A 25749-nucleotide genomic window follows, 5' to 3' on the forward strand; every position below is an offset into this window, starting at 1 on the left:
AAGAAGAAGACCGACATGGATGGAAACGTGCACACATACAAGGCGCGATTGGTTGCGAATGGCTTTACTCAAACTCCCGGAGTTGACTATGATGAGACCTTCTCACCGGTTGCGAAGATAAAATCTATTAGAGTAATGCTAGCTATTGCCGCATTTCATGATTATGAGATATGGAAAATGGATGTCAAGACCGCTTTCCTTAATGGAAAGTTGGCTGAGGATGTTTACATGGCTCAGCCAGAGGGTTTTCTCGATCCGAAGCATCCAAATAGAGTGTGCAAGCTTGAGAAGTCCATTTATGGACTTAAGCAAGCGTCTCGCAGATATAATCTTTGTTTTGATGAGAAAGTCAAAGAGTTTGGATTTGTACGAAGCGAAGATGAATCATGTGTATATGTCAAAGCCAGTGGGAGGATAGTTGGCTTTCTCGTTTTGTATGTCGATGACATACTGCTCATAGGAAACGACGTCCCGACTCTGCAGGAGGTAAAGTCCTGGCTCGGGAAGTGCTTCGCTATGAAGGACCTCGGAGAGGCTTCCTATATTTTGGGAATAAGGATAGCGAGAGAAAGAAGTAAGAGACTAATAGGACTTAGTCAGAATACTTACTTAGATAAGGTACTAAAACGTTTTAGTATTGAAAACTCGAAGAAGGGAGAACTACCGATACAGAGTAATACCAAGTTCAGTAAGACTCAAAGTCCGAGTATCGAAGCCGAGATAGCTGAGATGAGCCGAGTACCTTACGCTTCCGCAGTAGGCTCGATCATGTATGTTATGACTTGTACTCAACCCGATGTGGCCTTCGCTTTGAGCATGGTCAGTAGATATCAAGGGAATCCTAGTAGAGCGCATTGGATTGCAGTCAAGAACATCCTTAAGTACCTTCGGAGGACCAAGGAATGGTTTCTAGTCCTCGGAGGGAGTGATGAATTGAAGGTGCGAGGGTATAGTGACGCCAGTTTCCAGACCGTCATGGACAACTATCGTTCGCAGTCAGGATGGGTCTTTACCCTTAATGGAGGAGCAGTAACGTGGAAAAGTTCCAAACAGGAAGTTGTAGCTGATTCAACGTGCGAATCAGAGTACATTGCAGTGAGCGAAGCATCAAAGGAGGCGATATGGTTGAAGAACTTCATTGGCGATCTTGGAGTTGTGCCTGCCATAAAGGAGCCCATGGAAATTTTCTGTGATAATGAAGGAGCGGTTGCCTTGACCAAGGAACCGAGGGATCATGGTAAATCTCGGCATATCGACAAAAGATATCATTTTATTAGGCATCGAGTAGAAGAAGGACACCTCGTGGTTAAGAGGATATCATCAGAAGATAACCCAGCAGATCCGCTTACGAAGGGACTGAGCAGGGTTTAGTACTTGCAACATGCTAGGAGTATTGGGCTGAAGGATGATATTAGTTTAGATTAGATAGTATTAGAAACGTGTAATAGATAAATGTAATTAACGTTTGATGATTATATAAAGGAGTATTATTTATGAGTAATGTTACTGTCTTATGTTAGTTGTTTAGTAATTGTTTCACTTTGCATGTTTTGACTTCTAGAATAATTGTGTTTATTAAGAATAATCGAATTATTCAAACTATCCACAATCGTTCATATGTTGGAAGTAGGTATGAATGAAGATTGTCATGAATTGGTGTGTAGATTGTCTAAATGGTATTAGACATAGCAAAAGGTTTGCTGCAACGTTCATGAGTTCTTATGAACAAGTTTTGAGCATTGGGATAAACCCACGCTTGCTGGAATCATTTTGGAGTGATCGCAAGATGATAATATCATATGGTCTTAAAACCTAGATATATGGTTTATTATTTACTAATTGGTTGTACATTGATAATGCGAAACCACATCAGTAAATTGATGTCATAAAACGCATTGTTGTGTATAGTTTGTTAGTCGATAAGTAAATGCATATAAGTCGAAGTTTATCTATTACTTTTATTCTAAGAGGGTAAAAGCGATATCACGACCGCTCGATGATTTGATTTGACTTATGTGCCGAGCCCGGTCAGGACTGAATTGATGTGTTCAATTAAGTTCTATGTCAAATAAATCTGAGATAGAGAAAATAGTTGATGGACAATGAGTATGACAATGTCTTATGAAATCGTCTACACGATATCAAAACAGAGGACTATACGATCCCTTATCTAAAGGACAGGTTACTGATAAGATCAGAGTTGACAGCATCTTTGAGAGCTACGATTGCTAATTGGATTGTGTTTGCATTTATAGTTACTAGACTTATCCAAGTGGGAGACTGTTGGATTAGTGTCTAAGGATGTAACTATATTCAGTAAGTACTCGACCCAGTTGTGCATGGTCCTTTTGGGTTGCCTTCACCATAGCAACTTGATAGGGTGATTTAGAGAGAAGAGATATTATTATTAATATATTATAAGAATAATATGTTAAAGGAATAATAATATTATTTGATTAATATAAGTCATAAATTAATTAGGAATTAATTTGGTGACTTAAAGAGATTAATTGAATAAAGGGGTATAAACTGTCAAATGTGTGAAAGTTGTATTTTGAGCTGATAATCCTTATGGATATAGGGTTGGACGATTTTAGGGATATGGATCACCTAGAAATCGTCCAAGGGCTTATCCAGGAAGGGATTTGGATTGCTTTGAGGCTAAGTTATCCAATTAGAGTTTAAGGATGAAACCCTAAGAGCTCACAGTATAAATAGACCCATAGGGTTGAGGAAATCGGCCATCCTTGTGATTGGAGAAACCCTAGAGCCAATTTCCCTCTTCTTCATCTCTCTCAAATCATCTTCTTGCTAGTTGGTGTTTGTAAGCCATTAGAGGAGTGACATTTGTGACTCTAAGCTCCAAGAAGAAGAAGGTATTCAAGCAAGTAACTCAAGGTAACATTCTAGATCTGTTATCATATGATTTAAGTGTTTGTTTACATTAGATCTAGCCATGAAAGTCTTGGATTTGTTGCATGTTCAATTAGTGAAACCTAGATCCAAGCTATAGGGTTGTATGTGCACATAGGGAAAGTTCTTAGGTCCAAAACCCATCAGTATCTACTTAGTACTCATAGAAGGGATTGTAGAATCATTTTTATGTATCTTTCATCAAAATAGGAAATATAGGATTTTCTAGGGGAACATGCAAACTTTTCTAAAATCAGAACTTATAACTCACTACATTTCAACTACATTTTTCAACAACATTCTACAACTTACATACATCACTAAAATCTTATGAACTCACCAGCTTAATTGCTGATAAACTCTTTCAAATAACTTGCATTCTCAGGAAACTAGTAGACAGGTACTCACTCTGGGAATTCAGAAGATGGAATAGTTTAGCTTCAAGTTTTGTTTTGTTATTTGCTTATGTACTCTATGTTTTGTGAACACATACCTTGTAAACACTTTCTTTCTAATGAAGTGGTTGTTCATTACTTGCTTACTATGATACATGTCTTGTGATACTAAACATGACGTCCTCCACCGCCGAAAGTTTCCGTCGTTCCGGTTTTAGGGTGTGATAGATTGGTATCAGAGCATTGTTTATAGTAAACTAAGTATATCAACCGATAAAAGATATACAACGATAAATGCAATGGGGCTTAAGTGCTATAGATAATGATATATTTTAAGAGTATAACGATAAGTTATAAAAATATACCTACTTGCTTATACATGTATATACTAGAACAAGTATCACGAGGAGAACAGAACTAAAGTATTTAAAGGTTGAACACTGTCATCAAACCTGAACAGTTATATAATCATAGCTAGGGGAATAGGTAAACTTTTCTAAAATCAAAACTTATAACTTACTACATTTCAACTACATTTTTCAACAACATTCTACAACTTACACACATCACTAAAATCTTATGAACTCACCAACTTAATTGCTGATAAACTCTTTCAAATAAATTGTATTCTCAGGCCATAAAGTCCCTTTTATGGTGCAAAGTTGCCCTAATATCCTTCCTTATCCTTAGAACTTGGATTAGAACCCTCTAGCAAGAACTAGGGACATTAAACTTCAAGTTAGTGCATCATACCATGAGTTTACGGCCGTAAACTCATGCAGAAATGGTCCCAGGCCGTAAACTCATGTTAAGGTCAATTCTTGGACCTTAAACTCACATAGCGTCTTGTCTAACCTTGGAACACTTAACCACTTAAGAAATCATACCTTTAGGCCTCTAAATAAGACCCTTTAGAGAGTTTACGGCCAGGGGTAAACTCCCATGGGTCGTAAACTCCATTAAGTGTGGTCCTTGGGCCATAAACTCAATAGCAATGCTTCACACTCCTTTGTTACAACCCAATGGCCTCCTAACACTTTGACCAAAGTGTTTTCCACACATTAGGGTGTTTATACTTGTCTAATTAGTGTTATAATCCTTAATTGTATACATATATGTCTTTATATGTTATTAGGATCATTGTGTCTGTTCAAGTCTTCACTTGACACCTAGCACTTGTCCGACACTTCCGTACAATCCACTCACTACATGTGAGTTCATACCACCTTAATTAACATTTTAAATGTTTTTAAATGCTTTTATGAGGGGGGGATACAAGTTGAATCATACTAGTTATTATATCAATTACATGTGATTAATAACTAGTACACAAATGGATTTTACTACACTTTTAGCTGTTTTACCAAACATATTACTTCAAATGACTTTCTCAAATGTTTTCAGATGTTAAACTCTTTATCAAACTGTTTTACATACTGTATGTTTCTTTTCAAACTCTGTTACAACTGTGTTTCAAACAATGGTTTTCATGTATTTCAAACTGTGTTTTAGACAAAAGATTTCTTATACTCTAAACTGTTTATATCAATTAAACTGCTTTTAAACCGTTTTAGGGTTTGACATCAAGTCATCAATTCTTATTATTAAACAGTTCAAATGTTTTACAAAACTTCTTTTAAACTTTTATATTGTCAATGCATTCCTATATATGTATAGATATATAAGAAATGTTTAAAGGACTTAGGACTGCTAGCTCGCTTTAATTCCTTTTCCTTGTTTGGATGTGGCCTTAGGGTATCGGTTATTCGTTCGAATGTCGTCTAAATATTAGTTATATATTATGTATACATATATAGAAATAAAAGATCTATCAGTCAATTCAGTACCTTTGAGTAGAAAAGGCTTACTTTCAGTTATACACGTATATTACTAGTAACTATAATAGGTATAGTTAGGAATGCTAATTTCTATTCCTAGTATAATAAATCACACTAAGAGTTAGTTCATACATGAGTCAATGCATACTATAAACAATACATACATTACACTAATACATACACTACACTAATAAATACACTACACTAATACATACACTACACTAATACATACAATGCACTAATACATACACTACGCTAATACATATCGCAGGAAGAGACACTAATACATACTATAGGATGAGACACTAATACATACTGCACACAGAGATACTATTACATAGATACTGTTTCATAGATACTATTACATTGATACTATTACATACGATACGGGACTGACCATCCTACACTTGGTTGCTCGCAACAGAAGGTGTGTTCATCTACGGATGTTCTCGGTTGTACTGTTCGGTGAGTTACCATGCCGTATTTATCCTATAAAAATAGATACGTTCATAAGGATTATACAATTTTCCTTATTACCTTTACTTTGTGACACATTCACATAAACGATGAGGTACGTTATATTTTGATATAAATATATTATTTTCCTTATTACCTTTATTTTTTTACACATTCACATAAACGAAGTGGTATACTATATTTTTATAATAATAGTTATACAAGGGAAAAACCGTCATTTTTACAATGATGCATACTTACACAACAGTCGGGTCTTGATAGAAGACTACTTTTTATACTAGTAGGAAATATGAGATTTTCTAGGGTTTTTCATACTTATACACATCTTTTTTCTCAAACTATAACAGGTCTTTCATTACAAGTTTTTACAAATCAATGACACTAACATACTTATGAAGTCACCAGCTTTTAGCTGATAAACTCTTTCAAAATAATTTGTATTCTCAGGTCATCAGTAGACAGGTACGACGACCAGGTTTTGTGAAGACGGAGCAGTCAAGACTTGTCTTTTATCATGATTATTCATTATGTTGTTTTATTCTATAAAAAAACACACTTGTATTTAAAATTATACTATTAATACAATGGATGATGTTGTTTTTTGTTTACTACTTTGCATTGTTGTGATACTTTAAATGACGTCCTCTGCCCCAGAACGTTTCCGCCGTTCTCGATTTTGGGGTGTGATAGATTGGTATCAGAGCTTTGTTTATAGTGAATTGAGTATATCAACCCATAAAATATATACTAACTATGAATACAATGGGAATAAAACACTCTGACCAAGAGTTTATACTTTTAAATAATAAAATATTTAACTAAGTATACATGCCTGCATTCATACTAAAATCAATGTCACAATGACAAGAACAAAAGTATTACGATTGTTGAATATCACAAGTAAGCTCGGGGATGGATGGTCAGTCCCAGGAGTGGCATAACCTGATCAACTATGTTGGACCGAGGAGTGATTAGCATATGCCCAAGAATGGTTGTGATATGACAACAAGTCTAAAAACTTACCAACACTACCACAATGAAGACATTAGGAGTATTTTGTATTACTTTAATTACTTAGTTGAGAACTAAAAAGATCTTCATTAGTAGGTCAATAGTTGCTAAGTGGATAAAATAAGGTTATATGTAACTAGGATGACATAGACTTAGAATTCGTGAATTTTTTCTTTACCCCTGCTCCTTGTGAATTTGGACTTAAGGTCACTTATTCGAAGGCCTATTCTGTTTTGATTACATATAACTGGTATGCACTTTACAAATAGTGATGTAACTAATGAAGATTATCTAATAATTATCCAGTTTGTTCGTCTAATATTTATTTCCTTACCCCAAATTCTCGCCTAGATAACATTGCTGGACTCCATCCCCACTGCAACCCGTACCTTTCGAACGAAGGCAATGATGGATGGTTTGTAGAAGAGCCCAAAGATGATCATCCAATCCCTGTGGATGATCACCATGCTGAAGGCTTTTCGGATGGTGCTAACTCTGAACCCGAGGTTGAGAACCTACCCCCAGTAGCTCCCATTCCAATTCCTAACCCTCGTCCGACTTTTCATGGCCCTACGCCTCCTTGGGTAGAATGCTTGGAAACATGGAGCGAAGAGCAAGATCAACCTATGCCGTTTAATGAAGACCAAAGATTCTACAACTTAAGTGAAGGGGGCTCAGCAGACAGAGTTCTACCAATCCTAGTCCGTAGAGTTGCCCGAAACGAAATTCAGGGCAGGACGACACTCCATCGTATCATAGAAGTTGATGCCAATGCAGGAATGCATACCCTCCGCACCAATCGCCTTGAAAATGCTCGTGAGAGATCTGAGAGAGACCATGAGACCCTGCTGCAAGAACTAGCTGAAACACGAGCCGAAGTAATAAAGCTCCGAGTACGCCAGAGGGTGTATAAAAGACACATGCCTGATATGGAGCGGCAACTGGCTGAACTAAGGGTTCATCAGAGGGATGACCATCACCAATAAGAGATGCTTTAGCTTTCCTTCCTTGTTAAAAGGAATCGTTTTCCTTTCTATGTCCTATGTAGCACTTTTCTATGTAACTACTCCAGTACTGTATGTACTTTTAGTTAGGCGTTTTTGCTGTCAAAATTTTTCTACTCCGAGTATGATGTAAGACCTACCACAAGGTCAATTTTTCCAAACTTATTACATCACAAATAACAATGATGTTGACAGTTGGCTAATTCCTGTGTCACTCTTTGTTCAAATACTTTCATCATACTATCGTTGGAGTCTATCTGCAACTCACTCTAGTCAAGTTATTGGGCTATGGTAATTTAACTCAGGGATCACTTCCAATTCTTGTCGAAGGTTGGATAGCAATCATCTTGTAACCATTCTATGAACTTACTTCTACCCTTTACTAGGACTACATCATAGGGATGTAGGTCAAACCCTCGAGAACTTACTTCTACTCAGTACATGAATGATCAGAATACATCTAGGTTCAACCATAATCGCTCACGCACACATTTTCTTATCGTGTAACAGAATCATGACGTTGAAGAAAAGTAATCAACCCATCAACGAAACACCAACTCTTCAGATTGATGCAGCTACCATTCAAGCTGCAGTCTCGGCTATCATGACTCACCTAAACGCTAACAATGCAAATTTTAGCGGGATGGTTATCTCTAACTCCAATCAAAGTAACAACCAAGTACATCAACGAGTATCACACTAAACTGTGCTAAAAGTTAGCAGGAGTGAAAGGTTTGAGGGTTAGATTCCAGACCCCTACAGACGAAGAGGCCAAGAAAGAATGAATTGACTAGGACAGAGGGAAAGGCGGTTTATTTCGACAGCTAGAGCTAGGAGAAAGAGGTCATGGTGGAGATAGGCTTCGAAGCCAAGGAAAGCTTCGATCTAGGAAGAGGATAGGCGAATAAAGATGGGCTAGACCCGTGACCTATAAGTGAAACCGTCCCCGCTAGATGATTACTGATTCTACGATACTATAACCTGTCTTGGCTTCTCTTATTCAATTTCTGACTGATATTCCAATTCTTAATATTCCTCTAACTCTAAACCTGCCTATTCTCTGGTACATTAAAAAATTTCCTTCTATTGGGGGCATCTTCCCTTGTTTTGTCTATGATAATAATAGATTTCAATTCGACCTTTACTGATTGAACTGATCTTATTGAATCGATGGGCGGAAAGGAACCTACCGATTCTGCTCCCTACTAAAGGGGCCCTAAGCCAGCGGATCTTGCCCCCTTGTCCGGGTCAATACCATCCTATCTTCTAAGTGACAGACTTGAGCATGAATTTCTAAAGTTGCTTCTCATCTAAGTAAAAATGAGACTTTTCTCTCGGCCTCTTTAATGCCTAAAAAAGATCTGTCTTATCTCAAGCATGTGAAAAGCCTTATCCCATCTAGCAGCAGGGTGGAGAGCGAGACTGGCCATTAATTCGACTATTCTAGAGCCTATTCTAACTCCACTATACAAGAAGGTCCTATTACTTGTGTGAAATCAGTCGCTTGAGAGCTTCGGGCTAGGTTATGGACAAGGGACTAGGTACGATTTCCGAGCGATTCAAGGAGAGAGCGATGACAGTGACTTTCTCCTAGCAAGATTGGATATACAATAAAGATCTTTTGGCAGAAATCAAAGACAAGGATCTAAAATCTGAAAGAGAGGAGAAGGAATTTTAACAAATGGGCGACTTCCTGATTCATTCCACATTTCACATTCCCCTGGGGTACCCCCTTTGCTACTCGTACTCGTAGATTGAAAAAATTTTGTCAGCTTCGCAGTCGGGCGCTTTCCCACTTCCTTTTTAGCTTTGTGCTTCATTACTAGTCCTAAGGCATCTTAAACACGAAATACGGGGACCAACCCACTCTCTCTATCTGAGACATCTCAGCGGTAGTTCTTCTCAATCAGCGACCTAGCCACGTGTAAACAAGGAATTTTGTCAATCTAATATTATCTAATAGTAGTAGAAAAATAGCATCGGTGTCTATTACTATTAGAAGAGTTGCCTCCCGCAGATAGCCTAACCGAACAAAAACTGAAACTCTCAGGAAATAAGCAACCTAAGGCTATTTGTTATGATTGGTAAGTTCCCAGCTTCATATATCGATTTATGCCTTGATAGACTCCTTGAGCACCCTTGGAAAGAAGGAAAGCGAGACTTTACTAAAGAAGAAAAGCCCCTTCTATCTTATTAGTAAAGCGCTAACGCGCGCCCTGCAATCAAACTCAAGTTTAGCCTTGATCGATACGACAACCTTACTAATAGAAAGGGTAAAAATGCACTCAAGCAACCTATCTTACTAATATAATAAGAATTCAGGGCCTATCTAAGCCCTATGGTTGTAAAGTACTTACCTAAAGTGAACTTTTGGCTTACCTAAAAAGTGGACTGAAGGAACTGACCTAAGCATAGCTCTCTCAAATAAAATGCATTTCATTTCTCTTTTAAGACCTTTGTCCTACTTCTAGTCTCAGTCCTTCAGCCTATCGAAATTCATCTTTTTCTTAACATTAACCAACAACACATGCACTTTGTTGGCACTAAAAAAAAGGTTATTCAATCCACTAGTGCAACTGAAGGAATTACCTCTTCTGAACCGGAATAAGAAAGAGCTCATAACCACTACTTGTGAACAGCTCTCCTCAACTGAAGGCGCAACTACTGTTACTAGAAGTCTAGTCTCTCTCAGGTCCAGTTTCGATCTCGAACTACAACATAGGCGGTTTGACTTTCAAGGAAGTTCTTGACTAAACAGGATAGAAAATTTCGGGTTATCACATATACCTTAAATGAATTTATGTATGATGATAGTTTTTTACATGTGTAGTTTTTTCTAAAATTTCAGCTTCGGGTATGATTTCCTCGTCTGCATAAAACATATGGAACTTCAAAAATTGACATATTTACCCCTAAAATCTCAAAGGATCTCATTTATTTGATTAACAATTAAATATTTGCTTGTTTGTAGGTCTGAAGGTCAGAAGATTGGTGCATGTTGTATTTTGACAAAATTACCCCTGATTGTTTTCTGGGATTGTTATGCTTTGTTATCAGTTTTTGTGGGTTTCATTTTTACTCCTGCTTGTACAGATCGAATTCAGACAATGGGTAGTCTCATTGGTGCAATTTTTTGTCTAGTCTACAACGTTTTGTTCATAGGTAGACAATTTTGTCCCTGGTGTGTTATTGTGTATATGTTGATGTTGTAGGGTGTCGAAGATGGTATAAGTTCTTATCTTTCTCTTTTTGTGGGTGATGTTATTGATGGGTTTTAGCCATAAGAACTTTCCTATGTGCGCATGCAAAACCCTAATTCTTGGATCTAGGCTTTCTAATTAAACATGCTTTGGATCCAAGACTTCTAATGCTTAATTAGGTTAAATAACAACATTGAAACAGATCTAGAACCATACCTTTGAATTCCTTGTTGATCTTGTTGTCTTGGAGCTTCTAGAGTCACAATTGGCACTCCTCTAATGGCTTACACACACCAATAGCAAGAAAGATGATTTAGGAGAGAGGAGAGGGGAGGAAATCGGCCAGGGTTCTCTTACTTTAGGTGAGGTGCCGATTTCCCTTAGCCATGGGGTCTATTTATACTTGTAGACTCCTTAAGGGTTACAACCTAAACCCTAATTGGATAATCTTCTCTTAAGGCTATCCAAATCCATTCCATAGATAACTCCTTGGACGATTTTGAAGCTATCCTAACTTCTAGAATCCGTCCCTTGTATATCTATATGGATTTACAGTCTAAAGCTTAACTATCAAACAATTGACAGTTTATACCCTCTTATTTAATTAATCTCTTTAAGTTACCAAATTAATTCCAATTAATTCCATGACTTATATTAATCAAATAACAATATATTATTCTTTATATTATTCCCATAATATATTAATAATATTTACTCTCTCTTAATAAATCATCCTATCAAGTTGCTATGGTGAAGGCAACCCAAAAGGACCATGCACAACCGGGTCAAATACTTGCCTAATATAGTTCCAGCCTTAGACACTATTCCAACAGTCTCCCACTTGGATAAGTCTAGTAACTATATGCACAAGTACAATTCAGTTTGCAATCGTAACTCTCAAAGACGCTGTCAAACTCTGATCTAATCAATCTTGTCCTTCAGATAAGGGATCGTACAGTCCTCTACTAGATACCATGCTGACAATCCTATGGAACGGTTAGTCAAGCATTTAGGTTTCTCGATCCCTGATTTATTTGACATAGAACTTAATCGAACACATCAATTCAGTTCTAACCGGGCCCGGCACATAAGTCAAATCAAATCATCGAGCGGCCGAGATATCGCTTTTACCTACTTAGATAAAAGTTATAGATAAACTTCGACTTATATGCATTTACTTATTCATTAACCAACTATACACAACAATGCGTTTTATAACACCGAGTTACTGATGCGTTTTCGCATTATCAATGTACAATCAATTAACAAATAACAAACCATATATCTAGGTTTTAAGACTATATGATATTATCGTCTTGCGATCACCCTTTTATATCATATTCCATAAGGTGATTCCAGCAAGCGCGGGTTTGTTCCAATGCTCAAAACTAGTTCATAAGCACTCATGAACGTTGCAGCAACCCTTTGCTATGTCTAACACTATTTAGACAATCTACACACCAATTCATGACAATCTTCATTCATATCTACTTCCAACATATGAACGATTGCGGACACTTTGAACAATTCTATTATTCCTAATAATTTCAATTATTCTGGAAGTCAAAACATGCAAAGTGAAACAATAGCTAAACAATCAACATAAGATAGTAACATTACTGATAAATAAAACTCCTTTATTTAATCATCAAATGTTAATTACATTTATCTATTACACGTTTCTAACACTATCTAATCTATGTTAATATCATCCTTCAGCCCAATACTCCTAGCATGCTGCAAGTGCTTAACCCTACTCAGTCCCTTTGTAAGCGGATCTGTTGGGTTATCTTCCGATGATATCCTCTTCACTACGAGTTGTCCTTCTTCTACACGATGTCTAATGAAGTGATATTTTCTGTCGATATGTCTTGATCTACCATGATCCCTTGGTTCCTTGGTCAAGGCAACCGCTCCTTCGTTATCACAGAAAATCTCCATGGGCTCATTTATGGCAGGTACAACTCTAAGATCACCGATGAAGTTCTTCAGCCATATTGCCTCCTTCGACGCTTCGCTCGCTGCAATGTATTCTGATTCACACGTTGAATCAGCTACAGTTTCCTGCTTGGAACTCTTCCATGTCACTGCTCCTCCATTTAGGGTAAAGACCCAGCCCGACTGCGAACAGTAGTTGTCACACCCCCAAACCAGTATGGCGGAAACATTCGGGGGTGGATGACTTCACGTAGTATCACAACCATTGAATATTGTAAAGAAAGTAACACAACCATCACATATATAATGAAAACGTATGTTGTTGCGTTATACATATTAGCAAAAGAATATTACAATGAGATGATAAATGTTCAATAATAAAACATCCTTAGTGTTCCCTATTCCAAAAGCTGGTGGTTACCTGTATTACTGATTCCCTGAGAAATACAAGTGGTTTCGAAAAAGTGTCAACAATTAAGTTGGTGAGTTCATAAGTGTTTTGCATTGAAAAGTATGTCCTTTTTTATAGTAAATCGATGAACGAGGTTATCAGAAAATCCAATATTTTCTATAAATGATTTGAAAAGTTTCCTGTGTTGGAGTGTGTTTGTGTTTTCCATACTTGAATAATAATAACGAACTTTGTATTAACGATAAAATGGAAAACTGAAATGCATATATGAATCTCGTAAATCAAACTTGTTATTATACTTTTATGTGAGTTTTATAACCATGCTATTGACACTGATGGCCTGTAACAACGTTCTTCAGGCGTTGGAACTGTTATGACGTTTGTCACCCCAGGCCTGCCAGCCTAGCTGTAGCTAACAGCTTAGGTGTGGGATTGTCAATGCCATATAGATCTATACACAAGTATCACGCTCCCCCTACAAGGGATTATGGTATATAATACAGGACTTAATAATGCATACTCGAACGTACGTGAAGCTGTCTCACATTACTTGGTATAAACAGATTTACGATAATAAAGACTTTACTTCTTTTGAAAGCATTTCATTTGTCGAGATGTATATGTAAAATGTATGAATCACTTGAATACTACACTCATTATAGTTTCTCAAAAGTATGTTCCCATTTGGTAATAACAACTTGGTGATATAATAGCCCTTTTAAACATAAAGTTATTTTTGTATCAAAACCCTATAAGAACGATATTATAAAAATGATATTTTGATTTGTAATGCACTTGTATTCCCCCCCCCCCCCCCCTAAAACGTGAAAAGAATTGAAAATTAGGGGTATGAACTCACTCGTTAAGTTTGAAGAGAGGGGCTAGAGTTGAGCAGAGTTCCGACCGCGGAAAGTTGCGTCTTCGGGTTCTCGGGAATCTCTGCAGCGTAGATCCTTCGTCGGGGGCTCGAGTGCAGAAACCAAGGTAAGAAAATGGTCTCTGGAGCTGGGAGAATGGCTGAGGAATTGTGAAGGTATGCCAAAACTCGAAGCTCATGCCATCTATTTATAGTGCTGGAAGAGTGGGTACGCGGGGCGTAATTTTGGAGTACGCTGGGCGTACTCACGTACGCGGCGCGTACGTCGTTACGCTGGGCGTAATATGGCGTCATGGCTTACGACTCCTGGCTAGCTAAGCGTAGCTTGGGCGGGCCGATGGGACTCAACTCTGGGTCTAGTACGCGGGGCGTACTCCCAGAGAACGCGGGGCGTAACCCGACCTGTCCTCTTCTAAATTCCGTAACTTTCGCGTACGAGCTCCATTTTTCGTGTTCTTTATATCCACGCATAGGTGAGATTATGTTCTACAACTTTCATTTAGACTCCGTCGGCTAGTTTTGACTTTATTTTTAATGATATATTTTTAATAGGCTGGGCCTTCTAAAGTTCGTTAAAAATTCATAGGTTCTTTATTCGACGTCGGTTTTCGTTTGTCTTTTTATTGTTTTATTACCACTGAGGAGATCTTCAACTTCCGTTTAGGTGGCGATAGCTAAATAACACTCGATCTTCAATCTGAGTTTTTAGCCCTCTACTATTGTTACGAAACTTTGAAAATCCGTAACTTCTTCATACGAGGTCCAATTTGGGCGATCTTTTTATGCACGCTCACCTTTCAACGAGATCTACAACTTTTGTTTAGATATTTAAGGCTAAAATGTATTTTATTGAGATTTTTCTTTTTATGTCAAATAATGTTTTTACGTCGTGTCGTAAATATACGAGTGGTTATAATTTCTTCAATATAATCCGGTTTTGAGCGTTCTTTATGTTTTTGGAAACCTTGGCATGATATCTAATATTTGATGCATCCCAACTTAGATACTTGAACACTTTATTTTCGAGGTTAATTTCGTTGTTTTTAGCTTTCGAGTGTTTACAATGCTTTTGGAAAATATAGGGTTGTCACAGTAGTTGTCCCTGTCGGTCTGAAAACTGGCGTCACTATACCCTCGCACCTTCAAGTCATCACTCCCTCCGAGGACTAAGAACCATTCCTTCGTCCTCCGAAGGTACTTAAGGATATTCTTCACCGCAATCCAATGTGCTCTGCCAGGGTTCCCTTGATATCTGCTAACCATGCTCAAAGCGAAGGCTACATCAGGGCGAGTACAAGTCATAACGTACTTGATTAAGCCAACTGCGGAAGCGTATGGTACTCGGCTCATTTCTGCTATCTCAGCTTTGGTACTCGGACTTTGAGTCTTACTCAACTTGGCATTACTTTGTATCGGTAATTCTCCCTTCTTCGAATTTTCCATACTAAAACATTTTAGTACCTTATCCAAGTAAGTATTCTGACTAAGTCCAATTAGTCTCTTACTTCTTTCTCTTACTATCCTTATTCCCAAAATGTAAGAAGCCTCTCCGAGGTCCTTCATAGCGAAGCACTTCCCGAGCCAGGATTTAACCTCCTGCAGAGTCGAGATGTCGTTTCCTATGAGTAATATGTCATCGACATATAGAACGAGGAAGCTTACTATACTCCCACTGGCTTTGACATATACACATGATTCATCTTCGCTTCGTACAAATCCAAACTCTTTGACTTTCTCATCGAAGCAAAGATTCCATCTGCGAGACACTTCCTTAAGTCCATAAATGGACTTCTCAAGCTTACACACTATATTCGGATGCTTCGGATCCACAAACCCCTCTGGCTGAGCCATGTAAACATCCTCAGCCAACTTTCCGTTAAGGAAAACGGTCTTGACATCCATTTGCCAAATCTCATAATCATGAAATGCGGCAATTGCTAGCATCACTCTAATAGATTTTATCTTCGCAACTGGTGAGAAGGTCTCATCATAGTCAACTCCGGGAGTTTGAGTAAAGCCCTTCGCAACCAATCGCGCTTTATATGTGTGTACTTTTCCATCCACGTCGGTCTTCTTCTTGAATATCCATTTGCACCCAACGGTCTTACGTCCGGGCACATAATCAACCAAATTCCAAACTTGGTTGTCATACATGGATTGGATCTCACTATCCATTGCCTCTTTCCATTTCGCAGACTCCGGGCCTGCCATGGCTTCCTTATAGCTATTAGGTTCATCGAGATTTATTAGTGTACCATCACTAATATACGTGTCCCCTTCGGTAGTAATATGAAAACCATAAAACTGGGGATGAACTCTAACTCTATCGGAACGTCTAAGAGGTAAGGACTCGTCAATCGGTTCAACCGGAGTTTCCTCCTTGGGTTGAGTGTCAGCGGTAGAGGTTCCTTCATCTATCGACTCTTGAATCTCTTCAAGTTCGATCTGTCTCCCACTGTCTCCTTGGCTTATGAGTTCTCGTTCTCGGAAAACTCCTCTCCTCGCAATAAAGACAACATTGTCCTTCGGTCTATAGAAGAGATATCCAAAGGATGTCTGCGGGTAGCCGATGAAAATACATCGCTCACTTCGAGGTTCGAGCTTGTCGTGAGTATCTCGTCTTACGAAAGTCTCGCAACCCCAAACCTTGATATGTGCCAACGAGGGAGCTTTCCCTCTCCACATCTCGTGAGGTGTTTTGGCAACCTTCTTAGTAGGGACTCGGTTAAGGATATGGGCGGCGGTCTCTAAGGCATACCCCCAAAAAGAGATAGGTAGTGAAGCACGACTCATCATAGAGCGAACCATATCCAATAAGGTTCAATTACGCCTTTCTGCCACACCATTCAATTGCGGTGTCCTAGGAGGCGTCAATTGCGAAACTATTCCACACTCCTTGAGATAATCGTGGAATTCAAGACTTAGGTACTCTCCTCCTCGATCGGATCGAAGCATCTTGATTTTTGCTGCCCAATTGATTCTCCACTTCATTCTTAAACTCCTTGAACTTTTCAAAGGTTTCTGACTTTTTCTTGATTAAATAGATATACCCATATCTACTATAATCATCGGTAAAGGTCACGTAGAAGCGGTTCCCATCCTTCGTGGTTGATCTAAACGGTCCACACACATCGGTATGTATTAGGTCCAATAGACCCTCACCCCTTTCACACGTACTCATGAAGGGTGACTTAGTCATCTTTCCAAGTAGACAAGACTCGCATGTGTCATCTTCCCTAAGGTCGAATGACTCCAACACTCCATCCTTTTGGAGTTGGGCTATGCGTTTCTTGTTGACATGTCCAAGACGACAATGCCACAAGGATGCTTTATCCATACTAGTGGAAGAATCTATATTCAAAACATCATTTCCTAAGTTATCAACAATCATAACAGTTTCATAAATTCCATTACATGGTATAGCTTCAAAGTAAAAGACACCATTTAGATAAGCCAAAATAGAACCATTCTCATTATTAAAAGAAAATCTAAAACCTTGTCTATATAAACCATGAAATGAAATGATGTTTCTATCCATTTCTGGCGAATCGCAACAATTGTTCAAATCTAAACACAAATTATTGCTAAGCACTAAAGAATACACTCCAATCTTGGTCACAGGCGACGATCTTCTGTTCCCCATGATTAGATTGATTCTTCCTTGCTCGACATCCCTACTTCTTCTTAGTCCCTGCACATTAGAACAAATGTGGTAACCACAATCGGTATCAAGAACCCAAGAAATAGCATGATTAGAATCGTTAGATTTAATTGTGTATATACCTGCGAAAGATGGCTTGATCTTTCCTTCCTTGATGGCTTGCAGGTACTCTGGGCAGCTTCTCTTCCAATGTCCTATCTTGTGGCAGTGGTGGCACTCTGCCTCCTTCGGGTTAGGGCAGGGCTTAGCGGGATCAACTTTGGTCCCATTAGAAGAGGCACCATCTCGGGCTTTAACCTTGCGATAGTTCTTAGACGAAGCCTTCCTCTTCTTTCCCTTTTCCTTGACCAATAGCCAAGACAGGAGCAGCGGGTAGATTGGGAGTTGGTGCAACAGACTTGTCTTTGAAGTTGCTCTCAGCGACCCTCAAGAGACCTTGGAGTTTGCTTAGGGTGACCTCTTCTTTGTTCATGTGGTAGGTCATCCTAAATTGGTTGTACATCGGAGGCAAAGAGTGAAGCACCATGTCTATTGCCAAGTCTTCCCTAAAGTCAACATTTAACTTGCGAAGGCGGTCGACATACCTTTGCATCTTTTGCAGGTGCACGGTAAGAGATTCTCCATGACCCATCTTAGCGGAAATCATGTTGGTGAAAATCTCATAACACTCTTGTCTCGCGTTTTGGTGGTATCTCTCCAATAAGTCTTGGTGCATCTCGTACGGGTACATGTCCTCGTACGACTTTTGGAATTCGGAGTTCATGGTGGCAATCATGATGCAATGTACCTTCGTTGCATCTCGCTCATGAGTTTCAAAAGCGGTGATTTCAGCCGGAGTAGCGATTTCGAGGTTGATTTTCTCGAGCTTCTCATCGAGGAAATACTCCTTATCCTCATAGCGAGCAATGGTGCGAATGTATCTTATCCATTCGCTAAAGTTCGTTCCATCGAAGGTGACCTTTTGGCAAAGGCTCATCAACGTGAAAGAACTTGCAGCAGCGTTGTTTGCGTTCGACATCTACAAATAGAAAGGACAAAGATAGATTAGAATAAGAATCCCTAATTATCACCTAATAAGAAGAATTAGGGCTAGGATCCAACAATAACATTTACATACTAGAAAAGGGATGCCGTAATCTAACATGCAAATAAATTGAAGGTAAGTGAATGACGATTCACTAATTCTCCATCACAAAACTTAAACTATTAGTCCTAAGTGTATTGAGAATTCCCAGGTTCGGATGAGATTCATTGAACTATTCAATGGCATGTTTAAATCTCAATATGCCCCTCTTGTTTGTGACTGGGATACTGAGGATCACAAAGCGGGTGTGAATTACCATGCAAATTCACATGGTGCCTTCATTGTAACGATCACCTATTCGATGTGCCGGTAAACCACACACGCTCCATCGAACTATGATAAACAATGAATCACCCTTTGCCACCTTTTCTTAGAACCAATTAGTGTGCCGGTAAACGACACACGCTCCACTAACATCTTAGCAAGGGTGCAAAGTGTAATTTCATGGGATTGCATCAATTCACTTTTCCTAAAGTAAGTAAGATTGGGAAATTTTTAAAATATGTGTAGTTACTTTGTATTACTTATTATACTTTTAATGAGAGGATGAGGTTGCCCTATCCTACCCGTTTGGCTAACGACCCTCCACCAATCAAGCAAGCGGTGGGTGTGAGTGTACACCCATTAAGCGCCATTTTATAGGCCGCAACCTTATACCCACCTTATAGATTGGCTTCGTAAATGAGGCCTACTAACGGTAAGACTAGCATTTAGTTATACATATATATATATATATATATATATATATATATATATATATATATATATATATATATATATATATATATTATTCTAGTAATATCATATTAGTGTAGGGTTGTATTTTAAACCTTTTAAAATCTAGGTTTTGAAATTTAAGTTGTCTAAATTAAAACTTTTAATCACAAAATATGAATTTCAAAACTTGAGGACAAGTTTTAAACATTTAAAACATGGAGGATCAAATAACAAATAATTCCAATTAACAATTAATATCCTAATTATCTATATTTGATTTTATTCAAGATTTCTTTTTAAGATAATTACCAAAATAATTAAGATAATTAATTAATTATCATATAAGGAAATTAAATATTTTATTAGTTGATAAATATCTTTAATTAGATCAAGATAATAGTCATATATATCAAAAAATCGGATTTAAGTTGATCTAATATGATTAAGGTAAGTTACCATAAGATAATTATGAAAAAATCCCGAATCTAGCCATTCCTGATGCCTGGACTCGCCGAGTCCACTTTGGAACACGCCGAGTCCATGACTCAGAAACACAAAAATCGAATTTTGCAGTTTAGTTTCAGTTAATCAAGCAACAATTTAATGAAAACCAAGTTAGTCTCTGATACCACTGATGGGTTTTAGCCATAAGAACTTTCCTATGTGCGCATGCAAAACCCTAATGCTTGGATCTAGGCTTTCTAATTAAAAATGCTTTGAATCCAAGACTTCTAATGATTAATTAGGTTAAATAACAACATTGAAACAGATCTAGAACCATACCTTTGAATTCCTTGTTGATCTTGTTGTCTTAGAGCTTCTAGAGTCACAATTGTCACTCCTCTAATGGCTTACAAACACCAATAGCAAGAAAGATGATTTAGGAGAGAGGAGAGGGGAGGAAATCGGCCAGGGTTCTCTTACATTAGGTGAGGTGCCGATTTCCCTTAGCCATGGGGTCTATTTATACTTGTAGACTCCTTAAGGGTTACAACCTAAACCCTAATTGGATAATCTTCTCTTAAGGCTATCCAAATCCATTCCATAGATAACTCCTTGGACGATTTTGAAGCTATCCTAACTTCTAGAATCCATCCCTTGTATATCTATATGGATTTACAATCTAAAGTTTAACTATCAAACAATTGACAGTTTATACCCTCTTATTTAATAAATCTCTTTAAGTCACCAAATTAATTCCAATTAATTCCATGACTTATATTAATCAAATAACAATATATTATTCTTTATATTATTCCCATAATATATTAATAATATTTACTCTCTCTTAATAAATCATCCTATCAAGTTGTTATGGTGAAGGCAACCCAAAAGAACCATGCACAACCGGGTCAAATACTTGCCTAATATAGTTGCAGCCTTAGACATTATTCCAACAATTATATGTCCTCTGGTGTTTTTATGTCCCCCAACATTCGTTATTTATAAAATTCATAAAAGCACAAAAAAGGTTACCTAGAATCACCTGTCTCCCTAGGGAAACCATCCGCCAACTATCTTTTACCATTGTGGTTTGTTCTTTGGTCAGTTTTCTTCCTACACTTTGTTCATGTTCAACAAAAGTACAAAAAAATCCCTACACTTTTAAACGGATCTGATAGTAACTTACTAGAAACATGTAAGTCTATGACAACATAAACAAATATTAACAGTTTATACAACATTCTAATTAGGGCATTGTATTTTGAAAGGTTTATTCTAATTAGTACATTGTACTTTAAAAGGATGTGTAAGAGAAAGCATTATTAATAAACTAACTTCATTTCAGGATTCAATAAGTAACTTCAAATTTCATCATCTAACATATTCTTTTACACTACCAAACTGTAAAGAACTGAGAAAATATATGGTTGTGAATAGTAGAATTATAATGGTCTTTCTTTACATTTTAACCTTTAGGTGTTCAAAGGATGAATTAGAGTAAAGTACATTGTATATTAGGGTTTTTTACAAAAAAATATAAAACTTTTTTAAGTCCTAGAAACTTAAAAGAAGCTTACCTTTCAGCCTATCTAGTGTGCCCAAACTATCCCCCACTAATGTTTTCTTGATGTAATTTTGCAGTGCAAGCCCATGCTAAAGTGAATATGAGGAACCCAATCTTGCATCCATCTTCAAGAAGCGCTGAAAATACTTGTTTTCTTTATAACTATTTAATGATTTATAAAGTTTGAAAGATAATTAACAGCCAAATAACATGCACACAACAAAATTTTCAAAAAGAAAATATAAAAATATTGATCTTAAAATTCTTAAATTTCATGAAGCAAAAAAACTATCATCCACATCATTTACCAAATGACATATTTAATAACTTGGATTGAAACATGAGAATAATCTTAATTTTCTATGTTTTAAATTCTTTGCAAGTCTCTGCATAACAGTGAGTTAATTAAACATGCGATCATCGTAATCTGTAACTTTTTCCTTTCTTCTTAATCCCCTAAAAAGATAAAAAAATCCCAAGCGAATTATAAAAGTTTCATCCAACAAAGATCTCTCTAATTATATTCCTATTTTCAATACCATTTTCACAATACTGACTTAATACATATAATCCAAAATTCAATCTAATTTTCATCCAAAAGTTAAAACACTCCATTTTCACAACACAAATGTAATTTTCAACACCCTTACATACTTGATGCCTAATTAAAAGAAGTATTGCACCTTAAAAGCCTTTGGTCGACATTCATGTGTTTTGGAGACAACCATGTGTCATTGACCCCCAATCAGACGTTCTGTCATTCACTTCTTCTTCCGTAGCTACAAAATGTAAATAAATGTCAAATGTTAAAATCAGATCAACAGGTGTACCAATTGAAATGAACAATAATTGATCTTGATTGGGAGTCCTCCAAATTATGTTTAGGAGTGGAGGCTGAATTCAAGATTCTTTATGAAGCCTAAACCACTAGAAAACCAAATTAATACAGATAAACAATAGAGTTTAACATACATAGTAGAAAAACAGCTGGAGTAGACATAATATAGAGCAAAGAGGGGAGAACTGATACTTAGCAAACCCAGAAGTAAAGCTCGTTTACACTTGATTACATCATAAAGGAAAAAGAGCAATGCAGTGGGTCTCCACCTGTTGTTTGTTGTGGATTCTAGAACTACACTTCATCCTATATCCGTCTTTGTCACTTCTTTGGTTGGATTTCACAAATGAACAAAAGAAGACTTCATTAACCGAAAGCAAGTTCCTTTCTTTAACATATGAGTACACAGAACAAACTCTTGAAAACTTATAAACTAAAAAAAATGTTAAGATTTTATGCATTCACTTCCCCCAAAATTTCGATCAGATAAAAAATGATTTAGAAATTTGAGTGCACCGTTGGCATCTGAAGAGCAAAGCGAAGCTAAAATGAAAAATCCAAACTTGAAAATTCTATTCGATTTTATGTGGGTATCTTTTGTAAATATAACCCATTAACCAACAGATTCTATAAGAGAGAAATCACACAATCTTACGGTTGTTTCTTAGAGAGAGATGTAAATAGAAGGGTAAGGAAAAAGAAGTGTGTCGCATTTGAGAGGAACCACATGAGAAGAAGAGAGATAGAAGCAGATCATGACGAAAAGCAAAATAGACGAAGGATTACCTAGAAGAGGCCAACGAAATCTGATGAATCAAAGAGACGACATGTGGAAGGATCTGGTAGGATGAGTCAAAGGTGATGGAAGAAACTCGATCAATCGTTGGGCTAAGAAGCGGTTGGGTTCTTTGAAGAAAAAGGAATCAAGCATCAGTCGGTGTAATGTAGTAGATAACAGTGGGACGGTGGCGTCAGAAGGAGAATCGGTTGGACTGAGGAGGTGCAAGGACGTCGTAAGAAGAGAGAGAAGAATTCGACAGTGATAGGCGACACCACTCATAGTGGGAGAGGCTTCAAGAAAAAGAGAAGACAAGAAGTGAAAAACACCACTCCGATAACAAGTAAAAAGAAGGGTAAAAAAATGACACCGATGAGCGATTGGGGGCTCTCCGACGTTAAAAGGAGAAAATATTGTGGATGGTTGGGGGAAGAAAGATGAGGAGATTAGAAGCGATAAGCAAATATGGATCAATGCTATTGAAACTTAGAGGTGGTGTAGCAAAGGTGCAGGACACATTACAGGTTCAGTAACAGATGGATAGGATAACACGAATCGGCTGAAGAAAAAACCCCTTATAAAGAAGTCAGACGTGTCCAAAAAAAAAAAAACTATAAAAAAATCCAACCAATCACAGAAGAATATACAAAATGACAAACATACCCACCAAGAATATACAAAATGACAAAATATGACCCATAAAAAAACACAAATTTGCAATCCCACCCCAACCAAAATACCATTTCTACCAAAAAAAACCATCAAGTTCACTATTCCTAACTTTGGACTATATATATATATATATATATATATATATATATATATATATATATATATATATATATATATATATATATATATATATATATATATATATATATATATATATATATATATATATATATATATATATATGGAGAGGATTCAATATAAAATTCATAATAAAAGCAAAAAATGTTCAAACTAATGAAAACATAATTTTTAGAATAATTTACATAAATGGTCCTTATGGTTTGAGATAATTTTTTTTTTATGGTTTGTCCCTACAATACAAAATTGACCGTATTACCCTTTTATATATATATATATATATATATATATATATATATATATATATATATATATATATATATATATATTACTCTTTTTTGTTTTTATTATATATAAATTATAAAAACAAAGTTGGGACCCATCTTATTCAATCCTCCATTTGAATGGAAGTATGAAAGGTCCGTCTACTCTTGGTTGTTCATTTTCTTCGGAAACTTCCATCTTCTCTAACGACCGGTCCTCTTCTCCAATGACAGTCATATTCTCGGGGACGGTCTTATTCTCCGGCAAGTCATCTCCGGTAACAATCATATAATGAAGTTTTAAACAATGAAAATCTAGGTATAAAAAACATTATTTCGACAAAATCTTTAACCAACACAGATAATGATAGTGATAACATTTTACATAGATTATACAAACTCATATAACCTCTTAGTGTTTTTGTCACATCTCTTCGTTTATTTAGATCTGAAAGAATAATGAGACAACAAACTCATATCGATATATATCATACTCAGATCAAATTATTGATCTATGCACAGATCTATATCACAACATATAAAGAAGTACGTATGATTAAGAGGAAAACGATAAGAAACAAACTTGCACGTACACAAAGTTACATACAAAAATAGTTAAAAACACAAACAAACAATCAAAATAAAAGAAAACACATATCTAGGGGATTACATATGGATAAATGGATATGTATAGAAAGAGAGGATGTTCATTTTGGCGGTTGTAAACCTAGGAGGTTTTTTTTTATAGACATAGACAAATGCGGGGGACAGCTAAAGCAACGGTGGTTGGGTTTAGGCTTTAGATCTATGGTTTTTCACGAAAGAGAATCATATGTTGGGGAAGTGAGGAACGACATTATACTAGTTGGCGGCTGCTAGTGTTTGTTGCCGTTGGAGAGAGACGTAACAAGTATATAAATGACAGTGAATTAAAAGGTGTTGGTGCTTTGTGCCGATGCATGTTGGTGGTGGCAAGTGGTAGTGATGTTGTTGCCAGGTTGTATAGATGGTAGGAGATTCAAAGTACATCTTAAGGGTTCTAGCATCGGACACTGGATGTAGCAACTAGTGTTGGAGAGAGGATGGTCGACGATGGTTGTGTCATCAGGTTTCAAGGGAGGAGATGGTTTATTTTCCGGTAATAGGACTGATTTCTAAGGATTTTGTGGCAACGATATAAAGGTGGCTCCAAACAGATCATCAAAATTGTGAGGAAGAAACAAACATCTAGGGAGTGGGGAAGAATGGTTAAGGGGATAGAGGTGGGACCATTCAGTTTATGGTAAATGCAATAAGTAATTAAAAATTATATAATATAAATAAAAAGTATAAATGAGAGGGCAATATAGTCACTTGAAGTTTAATAGGGACTAACATATAACAAAAAAAAAACCACATGGACCACAAGTACGATTTTTGAAATGTAAATAACTTCTAGACATTTGTTAAACTATGATTGTTAGTTACAAATTAACCATAGTTATGCAGTTTCTATTAAACCCCTATTCTCTCTCTCTCTCTCTCT

General features: G+C 36.9%; 1 long non-coding RNA gene across 3 annotated transcripts in view; it reads right to left on the bottom strand.

Annotated features, from left to right (window-relative positions):
• The window catches only part of LOC145069414 (uncharacterized), a 47912-nt gene extending 24041 nt beyond the window's left edge, over nt 1-23871 (bottom strand). The window contains exons 1-5 of one of the 3 annotated variants that reach the window (XR_013689488.1): nt 22643-23871; nt 22219-22314; nt 21549-21672; nt 17849-18744; nt 17515-17756 (exon numbers count right to left, since the gene is read on the bottom strand). This is a non-coding gene — a long non-coding RNA (uncharacterized LOC145069414). Of the gene's footprint in view, nt 1-12516; nt 13214-17514; nt 17757-17848; nt 18745-21548; nt 21673-22218; nt 22315-22642 lie in introns of those variants that run through there. The other 2 variants (XR_013689489.1, XR_013689490.1) reach the window with 2 other exon arrangements.
• Nucleotides 23872-25749: the final 1878 nt, after the last annotated feature.

This window comes from Lactuca serriola, chromosome 8, assembly GCF_051521515.1.
Source record: "Lactuca serriola cultivar US96UC23 chromosome 8, Lser_US96UC23_V15, whole genome shotgun sequence".
In the NCBI taxonomy this organism is placed as follows: domain Eukaryota; kingdom Viridiplantae; phylum Streptophyta; class Magnoliopsida; order Asterales; family Asteraceae; genus Lactuca; species Lactuca serriola.